This window comes from Phyllopteryx taeniolatus, chromosome 9, assembly GCF_024500385.1.
Source record: "Phyllopteryx taeniolatus isolate TA_2022b chromosome 9, UOR_Ptae_1.2, whole genome shotgun sequence".
In the NCBI taxonomy this organism is placed as follows: domain Eukaryota; kingdom Metazoa; phylum Chordata; class Actinopteri; order Syngnathiformes; family Syngnathidae; genus Phyllopteryx; species Phyllopteryx taeniolatus.
In genome coordinates, this window is record NC_084510.1 from 25,838,876 (window position 1) to 25,856,276 (window position 17,401).

General features: G+C 42.0%; 1 protein-coding gene across 5 annotated transcripts in view; it reads right to left on the minus strand.

Moving 5' to 3' along the window:
- ephb2b (eph receptor B2b) overlaps positions 1-17,401 on the minus strand; it is a 139,787-nt gene that overhangs the window by 98,902 nt on the left and 23,484 nt on the right. The window lies entirely within an intron of this gene.

The following is a 17,401-nucleotide window of genomic DNA, read 5'->3' on the forward strand; positions in this document are numbered from 1 at the left end:
ATTTAATGGTCTGTGCACCTCTAATGTACCATAGTTCCACCATATTTAATGGTGTGTGCTCTTACTGTAGTTTTGATTTAGCATGTGGGTCATACTGGCATGAGATTTTATCTACATTTGGAAAAGCTTCTGTTTTTTTCTTGACGTCATGATGCCTATCTGGACTTGAGTAAATCCAGCCAAGGGGTATTTAATAGACTTCATTAACCTTGATGGGAAATTAAGGGGGGAACATAACGACGTAATGTAAACGTACCATCAAATGTGTCTGGTGACGACATGTTGGGACCGGGAAGCTGAAACAAGGTAGCTGAAACTGTGAGCTAAACAAACAGCGTCTACGATGCTTTGCGCCTCCTCGATGGAATGCAAAGTCCTTCACCGAGCACTGCGGCCTGTTTGCCTTGAGGTCATTACCGCCTCTTAACCTGACATAGCACTTTGTTTCCCCATATCTTCCTGATGGCTAAGTGTTTTGCACGTCTGTTAGACTTTAGGGTTGGACTCCTATCTGTGTGTTTGCTTGTGACACGCCTCAAAGACGGATCACTTTAAAAAAAAAAAATTCTATGGACTCCCCCCGTTGACTCCCTTCAGAAGGGCGAATCCCTGGATGAGGTAGATGTTGGTTTCCGTAGCGCAGTGTCAGGCCATGGTAACCGACCGTTGCTATGGTAACAGGTGAGCCGAGTGCTGCGGTATCATTAGGAATGACTTCATTGCACCGTGTTAAGATAACGTTGGAGGTCGGGGGCGTCATTAAGGAAGTTAGTTATCGGAGAAGATAACCTGTCGGGCTACCATGTCATGAAACAAAATATGGTACAGGGGGTCTTCGGTTTCCGACAGTACCGACATACAATGTTTTGAGGTAACAAATGAACTTTATTGAGTAACACTAGGAACTTCGATGAAAACTGAGGACCTCCTGAACTTGGATTTTTCATTATGGAACATTCTGTAGGAAAGGACGTTGTAGCTCTATAACACTCCAGCAACAAGTCTACTCTTTAAACAAATACAGTGCAGCTCAGCCTCTGGCTAGCAATATGCTTGTGTACAGTGGTGCCTTAAGATTCAAGTTTTCATTTGTTCCGTGACCATGCTCGCAACTTCAACTCATTCCTTAAAGGGTTAAAGCACTGCAAAATAGACGCTATTTAGCATTAGCATTCAACTAGATGAATGAAAAGCTAAGCTATGTGGTTGTTTTAAATACACAAAATGTGTAAGATGTGCCTTGTGATTAATTAGCGACCATTACAGGGTGTGGTACGCTTCTCTCGCCATAATTCAGCTGGGATAGGCTCCAGCTCATCACTGACCCTAATGAGGACAACATGAGTGGAAAATGGATGGATGGGATGGCGACTTAAAATTCTGTACCAAATGTAAATAACAAATGCAAATGCCGCATCTGCAAACCACTTTTGAACTCCGCTTTAAACTCGACATTGATTTACATCCTCTGACGACACCTCCGTATACTCTCGAGCCATACGTGGACCTTCACTGATTGAGCGGAAAATAAATCAGAGAGACCCTAAAGAACTCCGGCAGGCTCCACAAGTGAAAAGATAGATGAGATAATAATAAGGAAGACGGTGACGGCTAAAGACAGCTGAAGCACAGAGGGGTTGATTCACAGGCGTGCTGAATGGCTGGCATGCTAATCAGGCCAGTGTGAGTTTGCGTGTGAGTGTGCGTGCGTGTGTGTCAGGGTGAGAAGCGGGGTGTACGAAAGGGTCTTCATAGGCAGTCATTTGCCAGCATTCAGCTCCCATCAATATCAGGGCCGATTAATGAGGGGCTGTTAGGGAGGGAGGGGGGGTCAAGTTGGGGGGGGGGCAGTGGCCAGGTGTCGAAGGAGGCACAGAAGGGGAATAAAGAGGGCATGGGCAGTGATCCGTGAGGAATTCCAGTTGAGCAGCAACAAGAGTGTTTTGCGGGCCGGCGGGGGACGGGGGTCTATAGTCCAAAAAAACTACTCATTAAAAATCTGCACCTTTTTTTTTTTTTCTCCTTTGAAACAATTTTCAGTGTAAACTTCCTGCTGTCAAACAAAAAAAGTTTAAGGCGAATACTTTGATTTCTTATTATGTCTGCAGCATAGAAGTTTAATTTTAAAAAACTATTTTAAAAAAATGGTAAAACTTTTAAAATAAATAGTATTTATTAAAAGGTTTTGACCATTTACTTTATTTAAAAACAATAAAAAATATATATATTAAATGAATTAAAATATATAGTAATACAATAATAATACAACAATAACAGTTTTATTGTATGAAACACCTCATTATATTTAGAGTTTACCTTGATCGCTAAAAGAACCATATTTGGTAACATAAACGTCTACAGTCAAAATGGACGCCACAGTCGTCACAACACAGCAGTGGAAGTACACAACTCATCTGAGGCCATCAGCTAAAATAATAATAATAATAATAAAAGATAAATAAATTAAAATAAATAATAGATAAATAAAAAGAACGATATTATTATTTAAGATTCGTATAAATATTAAATAAATATTAAATACAATTAAATATAGAAAATCCTATATAGTAATTATAAGAGAAGTACAGTGATGTCATTAAAGCATAAAAAGTTTGTACTTCCCTCCCAAAAATTTAATGCTGATGTTATATAGCAACTGCTTCTACATGACTGTTTTTATGCATTTAAATATGTACATTTTAAATAACTTCAAATCTTGAATAAGTAAAATGATACAGAGTAAATGTAATGAAATAATATTGGCATTAAATTGTCTTTTCTCCATTTTACTTCCCTCAAAAAAAATGTAGTGTTGATGTTAACTATTTTTTACCGCAACCAGTTCCACCAGTTTTTTTCATGTGTTGAAAATGTAAATATGAAATAAAATTAAATATAGCAAATAATGCAGAGTAAATATAATGAAAATACATAATGATGCGATTAAAATCTTCTTTTCTCTATTGTACTTCCCTAAAGAATTCCTCCTTGAGGTTCTACACAAATGTTATTTTGTTTATTTGAATATGTAAATGTTAAATAAAATTATGAAAGAGAATGATTATATAGTGAAAACTAGAATCATTTTCCATTGTGCTTCCCTACAAAAAAATATACAAGCATTTTTATCCCCAATGAACTCAGTCAGTAAAACAGTTGGATTTTAATTTATATGTATTTATTTTATTTTTATGCTGTTAAAAAAAAATTCTATCAAAGTTCCCATACGAATGATTTAAGTCTCATTTTTGCAATATTGGGTCTTGATATGTGTTGCAGTAAAAGCTAAAAATACACGCTGAATCCTCGAAAAATAAGATACAACTGAACGTATGACAGTGTATTTTCCATCAGCTTCAAACAGGACACAACTGGAAACTTGTTGTATTGCACTGAGGAACATAAAGGAAGGGGACGTTGTCGTGAGTGTGTCTGTGTGAGGCCCTTTTTTTAAGGGGCTAAAATCATGTTTCAACCTTGAATAGCGTTCCCCCCCCCCTCATCCTCCGCACCCCCAAGGGAGGAAAAGGTCCCGGTGTGGATGACGAGGGGTCGTGTTCTTTTGGGCATTAGCGCAGCCAAGGTCGTGTTTTACCGTCGGTCCCGCCTGTTGTGTGTGCGCGTGGGTGGCCACGCATGTGTCTGAGCACCAGGTTGGGTGCGTAAACATGTATGAAGTGTGTGTGTGTGTGTGCAAATACACGCATACAAACACACAAAGGCATCGCTGCAAAATGGTTTTGCATGTGTGCACGAAAACAGCAGTATTGTATTTAAGTACTGTAGATTTTTCAGGTAACTGTACTTTACTTGAGTGCTTATTTTTCTGTTCTTTACTTTTACTACCGACATTTGAAAACAAATGTGTTCGTTCTATTCCTTTCTTTGTTAAAATAGGCTTGTTACTTTTTTCAACCTCTGCGGATAACAACACAAGGTTAAAAAAAAAAAAAAAAAAAAAAAAAGATGTAACTAGAGAGAGGAAAAGTCAGCGGCAGTTGAAACCTGCATTGATTGAGGAAAATGAACCAGGGAGCATTAACAACGATGGCAAACATTTTTATTAGCATTTTTTGCTACTTAGTTCAACGGTAGCAAAGCTCTGGCTCTGGCTAACTCGCTCTTAATTGACAACATGTGACATGTAACATGATTTTTTTTTTTTTTCTTTTTCTTTTACCTACTTCTACAGCGGATACAAAAAGTCGACACACCCCTGTTCAAATGCCATCTTTTTGTGATATAAAAAAGTGAGACCAAGATAAATCATTAGAAAACTTTATTCGCCATTAATGCAAGCTATGACAAGTAAAACTCTATTGAAAAAAAAATGTGTGCACACACTCTTATAACTGGGGTTTGACTATTCAGAATGAACCAATCGGATTCAAACTCATGCTAAACAGGAGACACATTTTTGCATGTGTTTGAGAGATTTCCAATGAAACCAAGGTGGAACTTTTTGGCCGTAATTGTATGTAAAGGTACAGTATGTTTGGCGCAAACACAACACCGCTCATAACCGTAAGAACACCATATCTACAGCACATTATTAGGATTCCCACATAGTTTCCAGGCAGGACACATGATTGGCTCCTGTGTCGCGAGAAGGGCAGGTTACGTAGATGTAATGGGATGTATCACATTTCTACGAAATTAAAACAAAGGAGTTTGTTATAGTTAGGTTTAGGGCTAGGGTTGGGGCTTAAGGTGGTTTAGGATTGGCTAAGGTTAGGATTAGGGTGGGTTAGGGTTAGTGGGAAACATTAACGCCACCACACTTAAGTCACATACTTCTTTTCCCCGTTTGGAGGCAGTTGCGCGTCTTCTGCCAGGATACAGCAGCCAATCCTGCCTGGAAACTGTGTGGGAATCCTAATAATGCAGTGGTAGCGTGATGCTTTGGGGCTGATTATCTTCAGCTGGAAATCGGGCCTCACTCAAGGTGGAGGGAATTATGAACAGTTGCAAACACCAATCTGTGTTAGCACAAAACCTTCAGGCTTCTGTAGAAAGACACCCAAAAATGTCAGGAAAAGCCTACAAGAACATCTGAAATGTATTTGGGGCTAATTAGAGGCACTTTAAAAGGTGACTGGTGTGTGCCCATTTCCATTTAATCGGAGTTTGTATGTGACTGATTGATTCTGAGCACAGTCACATCCCAGTTTCGAGAGGGTAGCCACATTATTCCAGTTGTTTTATTTTTCCTTTTTTTATTATTATTATAATTATTATTATTATTTTAGTTGAGTTGTACAAGTCACATTAATGGTGGAAAAAGTTTTGAAATGATTGATCTTGGTCTCATAATTTCTATGACCAAGGAACAGGAATGTGTAGACTTTTTATATCCAATGTTGGTACATTTGCCACCTCTGGAAAGCAGTGCTTTTTTTTTTTTTTTTTTAAGGCTCACGGGGTGTAGAGGGGGGGGCTCCCCCCCTCCCCTTTTTCTCCATGACTCGCCGGGTCATATGACAACTGGTTCTCACATAGACATCAGGCAGCGAGGAACACGAGGGCAGCGTGTTAGGGCCACAAGCCCGTTTTCATTGTTTGCTCAGGGAGCCTCGCAGCTCCAATCAGCGCCGGAATCGAGTCCCGCGCTAACCGGATCGCAAGGGAACAGAGGCAGCACTGTGCTAGCTTCGGTCTGGGAAGCGACTAAAGCAGCGGCCCGCAGTATTTGCCTCTCATTTATCTGTCCGTGCGCCCTTATACACCTTTCTCATTCTCAAGGCTCGCGGTATAAAGGGAAAGAACAAGACTGGAACACAAGTATTGACATAGCCCCTTGTATCAACTAATGAATCGTAATTTGTCATTTTTGACAGCCGTGTGCTTGTGGGAACAGTTTGAGGAAGACCCTATTCACCATTGACTGTCTATATCTAACTATAATCATTTAAAAAGGGAAGTCATCGTGTCAAAGCCCAAAGTTAAGCAGAGCTGCAGTGTTGCCGCAGATTATCATTAGCTAACAGTGTGATCAGCATTTGCTTCTTATCGCCGGCACATACTTAAATGTTTGGCTAAGATGTTGACGGGAGAGGGGGGGGGGGGAAATTATGTTTGCAAAGCACTGATCTGCTACACCAGTTGACCAAGTGGAATTCAGCAGCTTGGTGAACAAATGCTTCCTGCATGAGGGAAAATACCAATAGATCGCATGCTTGTTTAATGGTGGGGAAGTACGGTTGGATTAGCCATCGGTGGGCGCGATTGCCATTCAATGGCAGTCTGGATACAGAGGGGCGAACATCTCCTGCTCTGGAGAGAGTCTCTGAGACTCTCAAAATAACATAATAAATAATAATAATAAGGATGGGGTTCAAAGAAATTGGCAACACTGTAGAGCCACTCATTTCTTCGCAACACCCTTGTCATCACAGTAAAAACCGTCTTCTACATTTTAAGCTGCCGTAGTTCCCATCAACCAGCGATTTCAACCAAAGTTGTATATTATGTGTACTCGATTTCTTTATCATTTACGTATTTTAAAGGAAGGACGTCAGAGACTTCTACTATGGAATTCGCCAAAATGAGCCCCGATCGAAAACAAGTAACCAGGACAGCGGCACAACGCTAAACCTGCATGTATCCTAGACAGATGAACAACGTGAAATTCCTACACTATTTAATGGGGGGCTGCAGCATTAGCGTTAGATGATCATTTAGAGGATTTGCCCAATGAAGGGTTCTGAACAGCTTTCATTTATTACTGATTTTAATCTTGAGCTGCCTGAGATGTGCTTTACTACATACAGACCTCTTTCTTCATTTGCCGTCAAGAATGATCAAAGATTTTCCGAGTCAAAACGGAAAAGTTCAAATTCCGCACATCATAGCTTCGGGCTAAATCTCAGACCAGGATGACAGCAGAAAAACAAAACAAACATGTATTTTGTGGTTTTCACTTCATTTTACAAGCCACAAAATATTACTAAGAAATTTGCTGTAAGCTATACTCGCTCTGCCAAATCAATGACAGTAAAAGTTTCATGCTTCCAATCCTCACTAGCTTTAGATTGCACAGATAAGTCCTGATAGGCTCTTAAATCCCAGAAGGCTTCGCACTGATTTCTTGGGGGGAGCCTTGATGGCTTGAGCTGGTGGTTATCACAAGGTCAGCGTCAACCATCAGCTAAATTAAACTAAATAAATAGCAGCAGGTGGGGGTTGTGGGAGGGGTGAGATGGACTCTACGAGGACTCCTTTGGAAATAAACCCTACCAACAGCTGTGAGAAAAACCGCAAGACACAAACACAAAGGTTTCCTTGATTTCCAGATAGCTCCAGGATTCCCTAGGGTGGGGGACCGGCCCTGATGAGGACAGTGTCTGGATATGGAGGGGTGGCAGTTGTAGGATGTAGGGGGGTTGGAACATTGCGTCCTGGACACGTCTTCTGAGAGTGCCCCAATAGAGTATAAGGAAGCCTCGTCTGGAAAACCAGGCCCATCCGCCGCATTGAGACGAAGGCTAAAAGGTTAATTGGCCCTGTGCGCCACCGCACCTTCCTCGGCGTAATTTACTGTGATTAATGCATGAAGGTTACCAGCGGACTCATTTGCCGACCATCCCCGACAGAACGCAATTAACCGCATCTGCGTGGATCTGGCTGGAACTGCTGTGGAGGCTCAACATCAGCCCCTTTGTTGCACCATTCGTCGGCTTGAAACTTTGTGGAACAGTTCTTGGCCAGCTCTACTCTGTAATTTTTATAGGGAACAGATTATGCTCAAGTGAAAGCTCTTTATTTAGCAAAAAATAAAAACAGAAGATTGGAACCCCTCAAGTGGAATGCTCATGAGGTCATACAATTTGGAAAGTAACCAAACGTTCCAGGAACTTTGCATGTGTTTTGCTTTTTCTTTGTCTTTTTGTTTTCCTGTCACCAAAGTAGGAGCAGTGGCTAGTGAGTTTTCATTTTAGCTGTCCCCAACACAACGCTTCAAAACTCACCCTCTGTGCCCACTGGACAAATTGGAAAACAATGAGCCCCGGAAACCAGTTTCATTGATCAACATACAATTTGATGGACGTGCCTTTCATAACAACCAATAGACACGTAATTGGGTAGACATGACTATCATAACAGGACAAAAGAAAATGTCTCAAGGACCCATGGCCAAAATTGAATATCTAAAACTGGAAACAAACTATGACTGGTGAGTAAGACGTGGAACAGATAGGGACAATGACACCTGACAATGACATACCGAAAGAAGCCAGGGAACTAAATACAATCAGATTGACGAGACAACGACGAACACCTGGACAAGACACGAGTGGCTGGAGAGAACTGATTGGTCGACACAAGGCAGAAGGTTGACGAGAACAGGTGGACACAATAACTAAATGACCAGAGTCCACCCCTCAGGTCAGTCTGGTGGCCGTCCAGGCCACCCGAGGTGAGGTGCTTGGCTGAGCGCTTCAGGAGGTCGTCCAGAACGCCAAGCACCAGGGTCTTTACAGGGCACCCGTTTGGCCATCTACCCGGGACCGCCGCGTGGTGGCAAACGGAGGCACCCATGTAAAGGTAAAATGTCGCCCTCCTGTTTTTTTCCCCCTGTTCCCAAGTCACTTAATTTTTCACCAGTTCCCACACCTTGTTCCACGTCTCCAATTAAGTCACGTCCATTCAATCCCGACCAGAACAGGACCCAGCAGGAAGAACACTGCGTCACCCTGGATGCCACCAGCCTGCCAACCATAACTACCCTCCTCCAGTAAGCCCTATCGTTACGTCTTCTCCGTCCTTTTCACCTGTGTCCCCCACTTTTCCTAGTTATTCCCCATGTCCTACAATTTTACCTCCACATTGTTTTTTTAGATTCTGATTTTTCTGATTCTGACTCCGACAACCCCAACCGTGACAGGAAGTCTGACAATTTGGTTTAAAGCAGTCACTCTGGGCAAATTCCAGGGCTTGTACTTTGACAAACTCCTACTAGGGAATTCGTCCGAATGAGCTCCAATCGTAAGCAGGTATCAAGACAGATGAGCAACGCAAAACTGTGAGGCTTCCACCATTGTTTATACCGTCTAATGAGCATGGTGTCAAAGTTTGATTATCCTTTTGAGGATTCACCATGAAAAAGCAAGCGAGAACGCACATTCAGCTGTAATTTCCATTGTTTCAACAATCGCTCCACTGTATCAGGAAGTCTAACGATGGAGTACTGCAGAAAGTTTCCACCTGGAAGTAGTGACTGTTTTGTCAAGAGAGAAGAACTGTGACATCCAAAGCAAACCTTTTCAAATTGTCTTCCCCCCCCCTTCTATTTTTCAGCCTCGGCGCATCTGGCACCGTTCCCGGTGTCGATTATTTCCGTGTCTCTTTTATGCCAAACTGTCAGGACACTTCTTTTCTTTTCATTTGTATGAAGTGAGAGCGGTGTAGGCAGCCAAGCTCCGCTGCCACGGTGTGTTGTCTTTGTCAAGCAAATGCATCCACGACTCAAACGCTGCAGATGAGTCGGGCCTTTTTTTTTTTTTTTTTTAAAGGGGAATATTTTCTTTGGACATCACATACATTACAAACACATCATGGCACATAAGCCTCACCTCTCAAGGGATTTAACATTTAATAGAGCCTCGTTACGTTAAGGACGTCATGGCCACATTCCCTCGACGGTGAACAGCCACAGCTAATCTCTGTGAGTGAATGTGTGTCTGCATTAATTTTGCTGTGTATTCTCTCTGTTGGCGTGTGTGCCTGCATACATTGTGCACATTTTGTCAGCTCGCCGCTGTGACCTTGTGCGTGTGTAAATAGCATGCTCAGGGTGCCTGTTTCAAGACTTTAGCTGCAGTTTGATGACAGCTCTGTATACATTTTAATCTTGGATTACTTGAGCTTTCCGTCAGCTCGGTGCGTGTTAACATTCATTAGAACACCCTGAACAACAAATTCGTGACCCGCCGTCTTCGTGCCAACTAGGGTTGGAGCGATACATTTACAGGCGGTTCTCGGTTTACGACGGTGTTCCGGTCCAACAGCGGTGACGTAACCCGAACTTGTACGAGAGTCGGAACATGTCTATCGTAGTCTATCGTTACCTTTCAAATTAACGTTAACTTTGCTGCAGTCATAAATCGATATGATAATGCACTTTTCCTTGACAGACGACAAACTACCAGTACGGATGTTGAACTTTCCTAAAAAATAAAATATTTCATCTGTTAAATATCAGTAAATATTTTGTTTATTAAATATTTAGATTTGTTTATTCAAAAATGTTTCAGTCAGCTGGGATAAGCTCAATGAGGACAAGCACTACAGCGCGCCTAATGTCACAAAAAGGCACAACCGGGAATATGTAGCACATTCATTCTTTCTTGCAGTTGTCAAAAAGATTGAGAAACTTATTAATTTTTATATATATTTTTTTTAATTTGAAGGACACTCAGCTTGCATTCCTTCTAACAAAAAGAACACATTTCTATTCAGTCCACAAACTGATTATGGCAATCAATTAAAAGGGCCGCTTTCATAAACTTGCCAATGTCATGTTTAAACAACTGCTTTTTTCCTACAGCCTTCGTTTAGAACTAATTACAGGCAAAGTCAGAATTGCATTCATTGTTATTTATTGAGGTAGGGGGGTTCATTGGCAGAAAAAGCCACATTGACTGCTTTGAAATGTACGTCGACCTTGACTGTGGGACAACACACAGTAATACATTCATACCTTCGGCAGACTTTATGCAAAAGAGCGTGGAAATGAATATTTGATCGCCTTTTTCCCTCGTCAAGGTTATGCAGTCGGCTTTGATTGCGGACGCTTTGTAGACTTTCCCCTAGCAACAACTTGCACTGCATCTCTGTCACCGTTTTTGAAATCATATCAGGATAGCGGATCATTGAATAATATGCCAACGTGGTCAACTCCTGAGGGGATGCAGGGGGGAATAGCGGCTAATTAGAATGCTAATTAATTTACCGGCAGATTACGCTGGATAATGTCCGTATCGTCGCCCAAATCAGGCTGACGGCGATCACGGGTGTAAACGACACGGGCCATGTGTGCATGCGCCTCGAAATGCTGCCTTGGATAAGCCTAAATGGTGTTTTCGTTTTAAATTAAACACCAACAGATGTGCACGTGCTCAGCATGACGACATACCGCACTAACACAAAACAGAGCTGGCGCCAGGGTTGCTTGAAAAAAAAAGTAATTCATGATTGCAGTTTTTGAGATTTTTTTTATTTAAATATTTTGTACTTTCTTTAAATATTTAAGTGTTTTTTTTTAAAACTTTATTTTCATCTGTTTTTTCATTTAAAATAATTTTAATGAATCGTAATCTATTTCATTTTGATTAAAATGTACAGATGCGTCGACAAAAATGGAATACTGCTTGGAGTACATTTCATTTGTGTTTCATTTAAAAAAAAGTGACATTCATAGATGCACTTTTTATAATTTTGGGAGTTGAAAATGGCCCACATGTTCAATGAATCTGTTAAACTTTCTATATCGATCTACACTGAAATAAGTGAACTTTTCTATGATAATGTAATTTATTGAGATGCACCGACATCTTATCCAGTCATCATACATAATAGTAAAAGTTATAATACAAGCAATACACACCTAATCCTGATCATGAAAATCACGCACGCACGCATGCGCACACACACATCAATAAATTAAAGTACACTCATAGCAGCCAGTGCACCGGTATCACAACTATTAGATTACAGATTGCTTAGGTTTTGTGTTTTAGGGGCAAATGTCTCCCCATTCTAAGATTAGTGGTGAATAAGACTGAATTTGAATCGGATCAAATAATGCACAACATTTGGAAAGTAGGCCTCTTTGGTGTCATTTTGATTGAGGCTAGATTTAAATCATGATTATTTTTGGTATGATTTAAAATCAGACCAAACAGTGTTGGCGCCATGGCAAAAGCACAGCGTTTAGTGTGAAAAGCCTCTGCTTTGTAGCGGCATTGCTATAATGATACAGTAACATAATAATACAGCAATTAGCATCTGAATACAGCAAAATAAAGCTCCTTAAGGAGATGTTTACTGAGGGCGAATTATGTGTGTTATGCTATATCCGAGTCACGCATATAACCGCAGATACCTGAACTGATTTTAGACTCATTATCTTAAATGAATATACACATTGTTCAGTATGCAGTTGCATAGCAACTTAACAATAAAGCTGAACAGAGCTCTGTAAGGACATGTTTACCAAGGCCTTATGAAGGATGACGTGTGCCGTCTATAAAGTTGAACAATTTGCCGTTGAACCAAACATTTCCAGGAAAATATGGACAAAAGTCTCAGTGGACGGAAATCATGTGAGACTTCAACTTGAGTGTGTCGTTCTTTTTCTTTGGCTTTTTTTGTGATGCCACCATGAAAGAATAGCCATAGATAACCACAAAACCAGAAATGGACCTTACTGTGACGCTCAGTATAATTTTACCAAGCGGATGATAACGATAATGTAGCTGAAATCATGATGACTAACGACATGGCATGAAAATGACTATTTGAATTGCTTGATTGCAAGTAGTTGGGTCCCCCGGTCGTCATGGTCACCAGTGGCGGTTTTTGGCATGCGCATGATGTGCGGCCACACTGTGCGGCACTGCTGGGTGGTGGTGGTGGTGGTGGGTGTAGCAACACAGCCCAAAATAAAAAAGAAAAAATTCAATACATATTGGAACGTGGAATGGTTTTCTGTTGTGTAACGCTAACCATTGGTGTAAGTATGGGGAATTTGTGCCCCCCTTGTGGAGTTGCCCTCTGCAGAAGTGATGCAGTGTTACGCGCGATCCCTCAGTAAGTGAGCGTGTACCTCAGGGCTGAGTAATGACCTGAATGACGGAGCGATGGATGACTTGATGAACAAATCTTTTCAGAGAATCTTTTTAATGAATTGACTGGAGGTTCGGTACTCTCAAAAGGAACTCCCGCTCCCCTCACTAACGCACTGTGGAAATGAACAGGATGGTCACTAAACGAACACCAACCTCACTCACGGTACAAAGTAATGGCACAACACGCAAGAAGTTGCTAACACACGTACCTACCAATAGTACGACGGGGAAACAACAACAACAACAACAACAAAAACTAACATTAACAATAAACACGTAATTCCCAACACTATTTACAAAGTGCTGCTCGGCATGCTGGGGAGTCCAGCGTCAACTCTTCCCGACACTACTGTATGTTGTATTGTTATATATTATGTTATGTTTAGACGATTTTGAATCAATGACTGGCAGAAGGTAACACTTTTGAAATAATGTAACCATTGAATTATCATAAAAGAAATTGGATGGATGGATGGGTAGATGGATGGAAAAGAAAGCAAATACAATGGGAAACAAAGCAAACATTCCCGTAGCGTTTTTCATTTGTGCCATGTATTATTGTATTTTTTTTTTATTCTGTTCCCTAATTCTTATTATTGTTTGCTGTTGAGGTATTCTTATTTGTTTATAGCGTGCGTGTGTGTGCGCACGTGTGTGTGTAAGCGGGTGTGTTGGTGGTGGAGTGGGTTGGGGGGGGGGGGGGGCATCAAAGGCGTGTCTCGCACAGGGTGCAATTCAAGCTAGGACAGTCTCTTTTAAATGTTCTGTACGACAATCCCATGTAGAGTCAATCAAGGTTTTATGGTGGCGGTGGTTTCTTTCACTGATCTTCAGCGTGTTCCAAAGACTCATATTCTTTGTGGAAATGTCCACATTTCCTGCTGCTCCAAACGGGACCAAGTTTTCAAGAGGAAATATCCGAAAACCTTGAAAACATCCCTTGCTTCTGTTTCCTCGTCTTTTTCTATTTTTCCACTTAGCACAAAGGCGGTCAAAACGTGACCATTGGCTGTTCCACTAGCTATGTCCACCACCCCACCCACCCACCCACCCACACACACTTCATAAACTTCTCGGTTGGCCCTTTGTTTGATTAGTACCGTCGTGCCTTTCAGAAAGGCCTCCTCTCAAGCCCATTCGGGCCCGCATCAACCGGCCCAGACAAGCTTCAGTTCTCATTATATGCCGCTTCCACTCTAGTTCCCAAGATTAGGCAAATGAGCCCGCCAGCAGTCTATAGACAGCAACTTGAACCCCACTCCCTCTTTCCAACATCAATCCTGACACCCTCTGACACGGCTAACATGCAATTTTACTTACTTACATACTTACATAACAATTTCAGCTAAATTTTCAAACCACAAACACATGGCAAGTGGCCAGCCAGTTGGCCACATTTGATTTTAACCACCAAATTCAAATCCTGTTCAGTCAGAAGGAGCGTCAGCAGGGGAGGCGAGGCAAATCCCATGCCAGACAACAAATGAAGAAAAGATTCGGCCAAAATATCATGAATTGCACTGCAACCGCAGTAATAAAGATATTGTTAAATAAATACCACCAAAATGCTGACTGTGTAGTGGTTCATTCGCCTGAATTGGGTTCAGTTCCTACTCAGTGCGAAATGGTTGTCTGTTTTGATCGAGAATTGAATCAAAATTGAGTTTGTGTCTCAATTCCATGTCTGAGGTTAAAGTAGGCATGCAGATGTTGCTGTTTTTTTATTGTCCCTCTTCAGACATATTTGCTATTTATCCAGCCATGCATTTTCTGTCATGCTTGTCGTCCTAAGGGTCACAATCGCAAGTGACCTTGAGCCCATCCCAGCTAACGTTCGGCACTCACATTCACACCTATTGACAATGGAGTCTTCAGTTCACCGAACATGAACGTGCCGAGTTTATCCCGAGTTGACTTTTGATGTGAGAGGCGGGGCACACCATAGTCAGGTCACCAGTCGAACGCAGGTCAAAGGAGACAAACAACAGTTTCTCACATTCGCATTTTGAGTCTTCAATGAACCGAACATGCACGCTTTTGGAGAAAACCCACACAAGAACGAGGAGAAACTCCACATAGGAAGGCTGGAGCAGAGATTTTGAACCCAGAACGTCAGAACTGTGAATCAGACATGCAAACCAGACGACCACTGTGCTGCCAGACGTAGACAAGCTACTCCAAATGAAGTCCACATTTTGATCGCTGGTGTTCCATGCCCTAGGTGAAAGAATCCAGACTAATGATTTGGTCCCTGTTTAGACATGTTTTCTAATAACTGATAACTACAGCACATTGAGATGGGTAAAAGTTCAAGGACGAAAGGAAAATGACAAGGAGCTTATGATAGCAAAGTTGCCAAGCATTTATTTACCCCATTTTACATTTCTTTCGTTATCAAATAATGAAATCTGATATCTTCGCTTCTTTCTCAATGCTTTGGATGACATCCTACTAACAGGAGCCTACGTGTCATTGATGCGGATAGTGCGCTTTTCTGCCACCCCCGACTCTCCGGGTCATTGGCGTATCTTAACCTTCCGCCGCCTTTCATTCCCCCGCGGCCGTGGCAGGAAGGCCACGTCAGCTAATAAAGGATCAGAGGTCGGGGTGGAGGGTCAAGCCAGGTGAGAACACGTCCTTGAGCGGAGATATTGATCTGTTAGATTGGTAGAGAATGCATCTGCTTTGCAGGAGCTGTCCTTCGAATATTTAACCCTTGTGATGTTTGGCCATGACCCACCACCTCATTAAAGCATCCAACCCGAGGTGATGCTATATCGCAGAAATGCTGTACTAACAAAATGGATTGTGTCTACTATAAATGTTTACCTCTGGTTACAGTGGTACCATCATACACATATTTAGTGTGATTATGTCTTTTCCATGGTAAGGACAGAAATAGACTGTGGCGCATTGCGAGTTACAAATTCCTGTTACGTACAAATGGAACTCCGTTGTAAATCGAGAACCCCGTGTACCCGGCTTTTGCAGTATAGAACAGAGGCGTACCTGATTCCCACAGGGAACATATTAGGCCAGGGACAGGAAATGTAGCTACTTCATGCTACAGCCACAATCCTACTCCGTAAACAAACACAGTGCGGCTCAGCCATGGCTAGTGATATGTTTGGCAATACGTCCAACTCGTTAACTCGTCTCCCCACTCTTCAGTCCTGTCTTTTGGTGTGAATGTGAGTGTGAATGGCTGTTTGCCCTGCATATGGGCCCTGTGATTGGCTGGGGAGCAGTCCAGGGTGTCCCGGGCTTCTCTCGCCCAAAGTCAGCTGGAATAGGCTCCAGTTGACCTGCGAACCTAATGACGACATGCACTATACCAAGAAAGTCTTGGAAATGGAGGAAGGAATGGAAATTTAGGACCTTCGGTTTTGTTTGTTTTGTGATTTTTATACACAAGCTGAATAATGAGCAAATTGTCTCTTACCATAAAGACCATTTGCTTGAACTCCTGTCTCTACTTTATGGCCTGCTTATTTTAATTCTCCCTTTGTGAGCTGTAACCTTTGGATTGCTGCAATGCAGACGTTTGACAATGTATGTCGTCATGTTAAAAACAGCCGCGCATCAGCCTGCCATAACAGCCTAAAGATACCGCCGGGCATTTGCAATCCATCTTGTCAGCGCAGGAGGAGGACAATCATAGAATAAATATACATACATATTCATTTTCATCTGTTCGGCTTGGCAGCAAATGTCAAGCGTGTATTCAAATATGGTTCGGCGTAGGATAAATATGAACTGTAGCTTGTCAGCGTTAAACCACTTAAAATAGCACCCTTCAATTTGATGTAACAACCATCTCTGTTTTCACAGCGAGAACTTTAATGCACATTCTGTCTACTCGCGCAAGAAGAACACGGATAAAACTGCTTCTTGATGCAAAGAGTACAGTCCACGACAATTTATTCTGCTTCTGCAAGCTAATCTGCAAAAGATATGTGACAGAGCCTCGGGAACGTGAGGACAGGATGGATGTAAGTCGGCCAATAAATCCCCGACTTGAGCAGCATTAAATTTGTCTGGTAGCCCAAGAGGTGACACACAGTTGTGCAACTTTATTTCAATCCACTTCACTTGCGCTTAACGCAGGAAGATATCACAATCTTTCCAAACTAGTGGGTGGAGTACGAGAAACCCCCCAACCACCCCCACCCGAGAGGATAGCGATTGATCATAGTCTCCAATCAGTGTTCGAAGATGGACGACAGCACTTTAAAAGGAGCTCTGAATTCTGTACTGTAAAAGAAAATTCTGTTTGTTTTAGATGGAGTCAATATTAGACAAAATACAGTGTCTGCAACAGAGGCAACACGGTGTCATAGGTTTTTAGCACATCTACTCAGAGTTCAGAGTTTTGGTCTTCAAATCTCAGCTCTGGCCTTCCGTCTGATGTTGTAGTACGGAATGACGTCACAGAAGGGACGAAAAGGTTAGCGAGAAAACACTCCAAACATGATTCGACCCAGTGGTTAGCACGTCTGAATCAGTTGTGGGGGTCGAATCTTGGCTCAGAGATCCAGTGTACATGTTCTCCC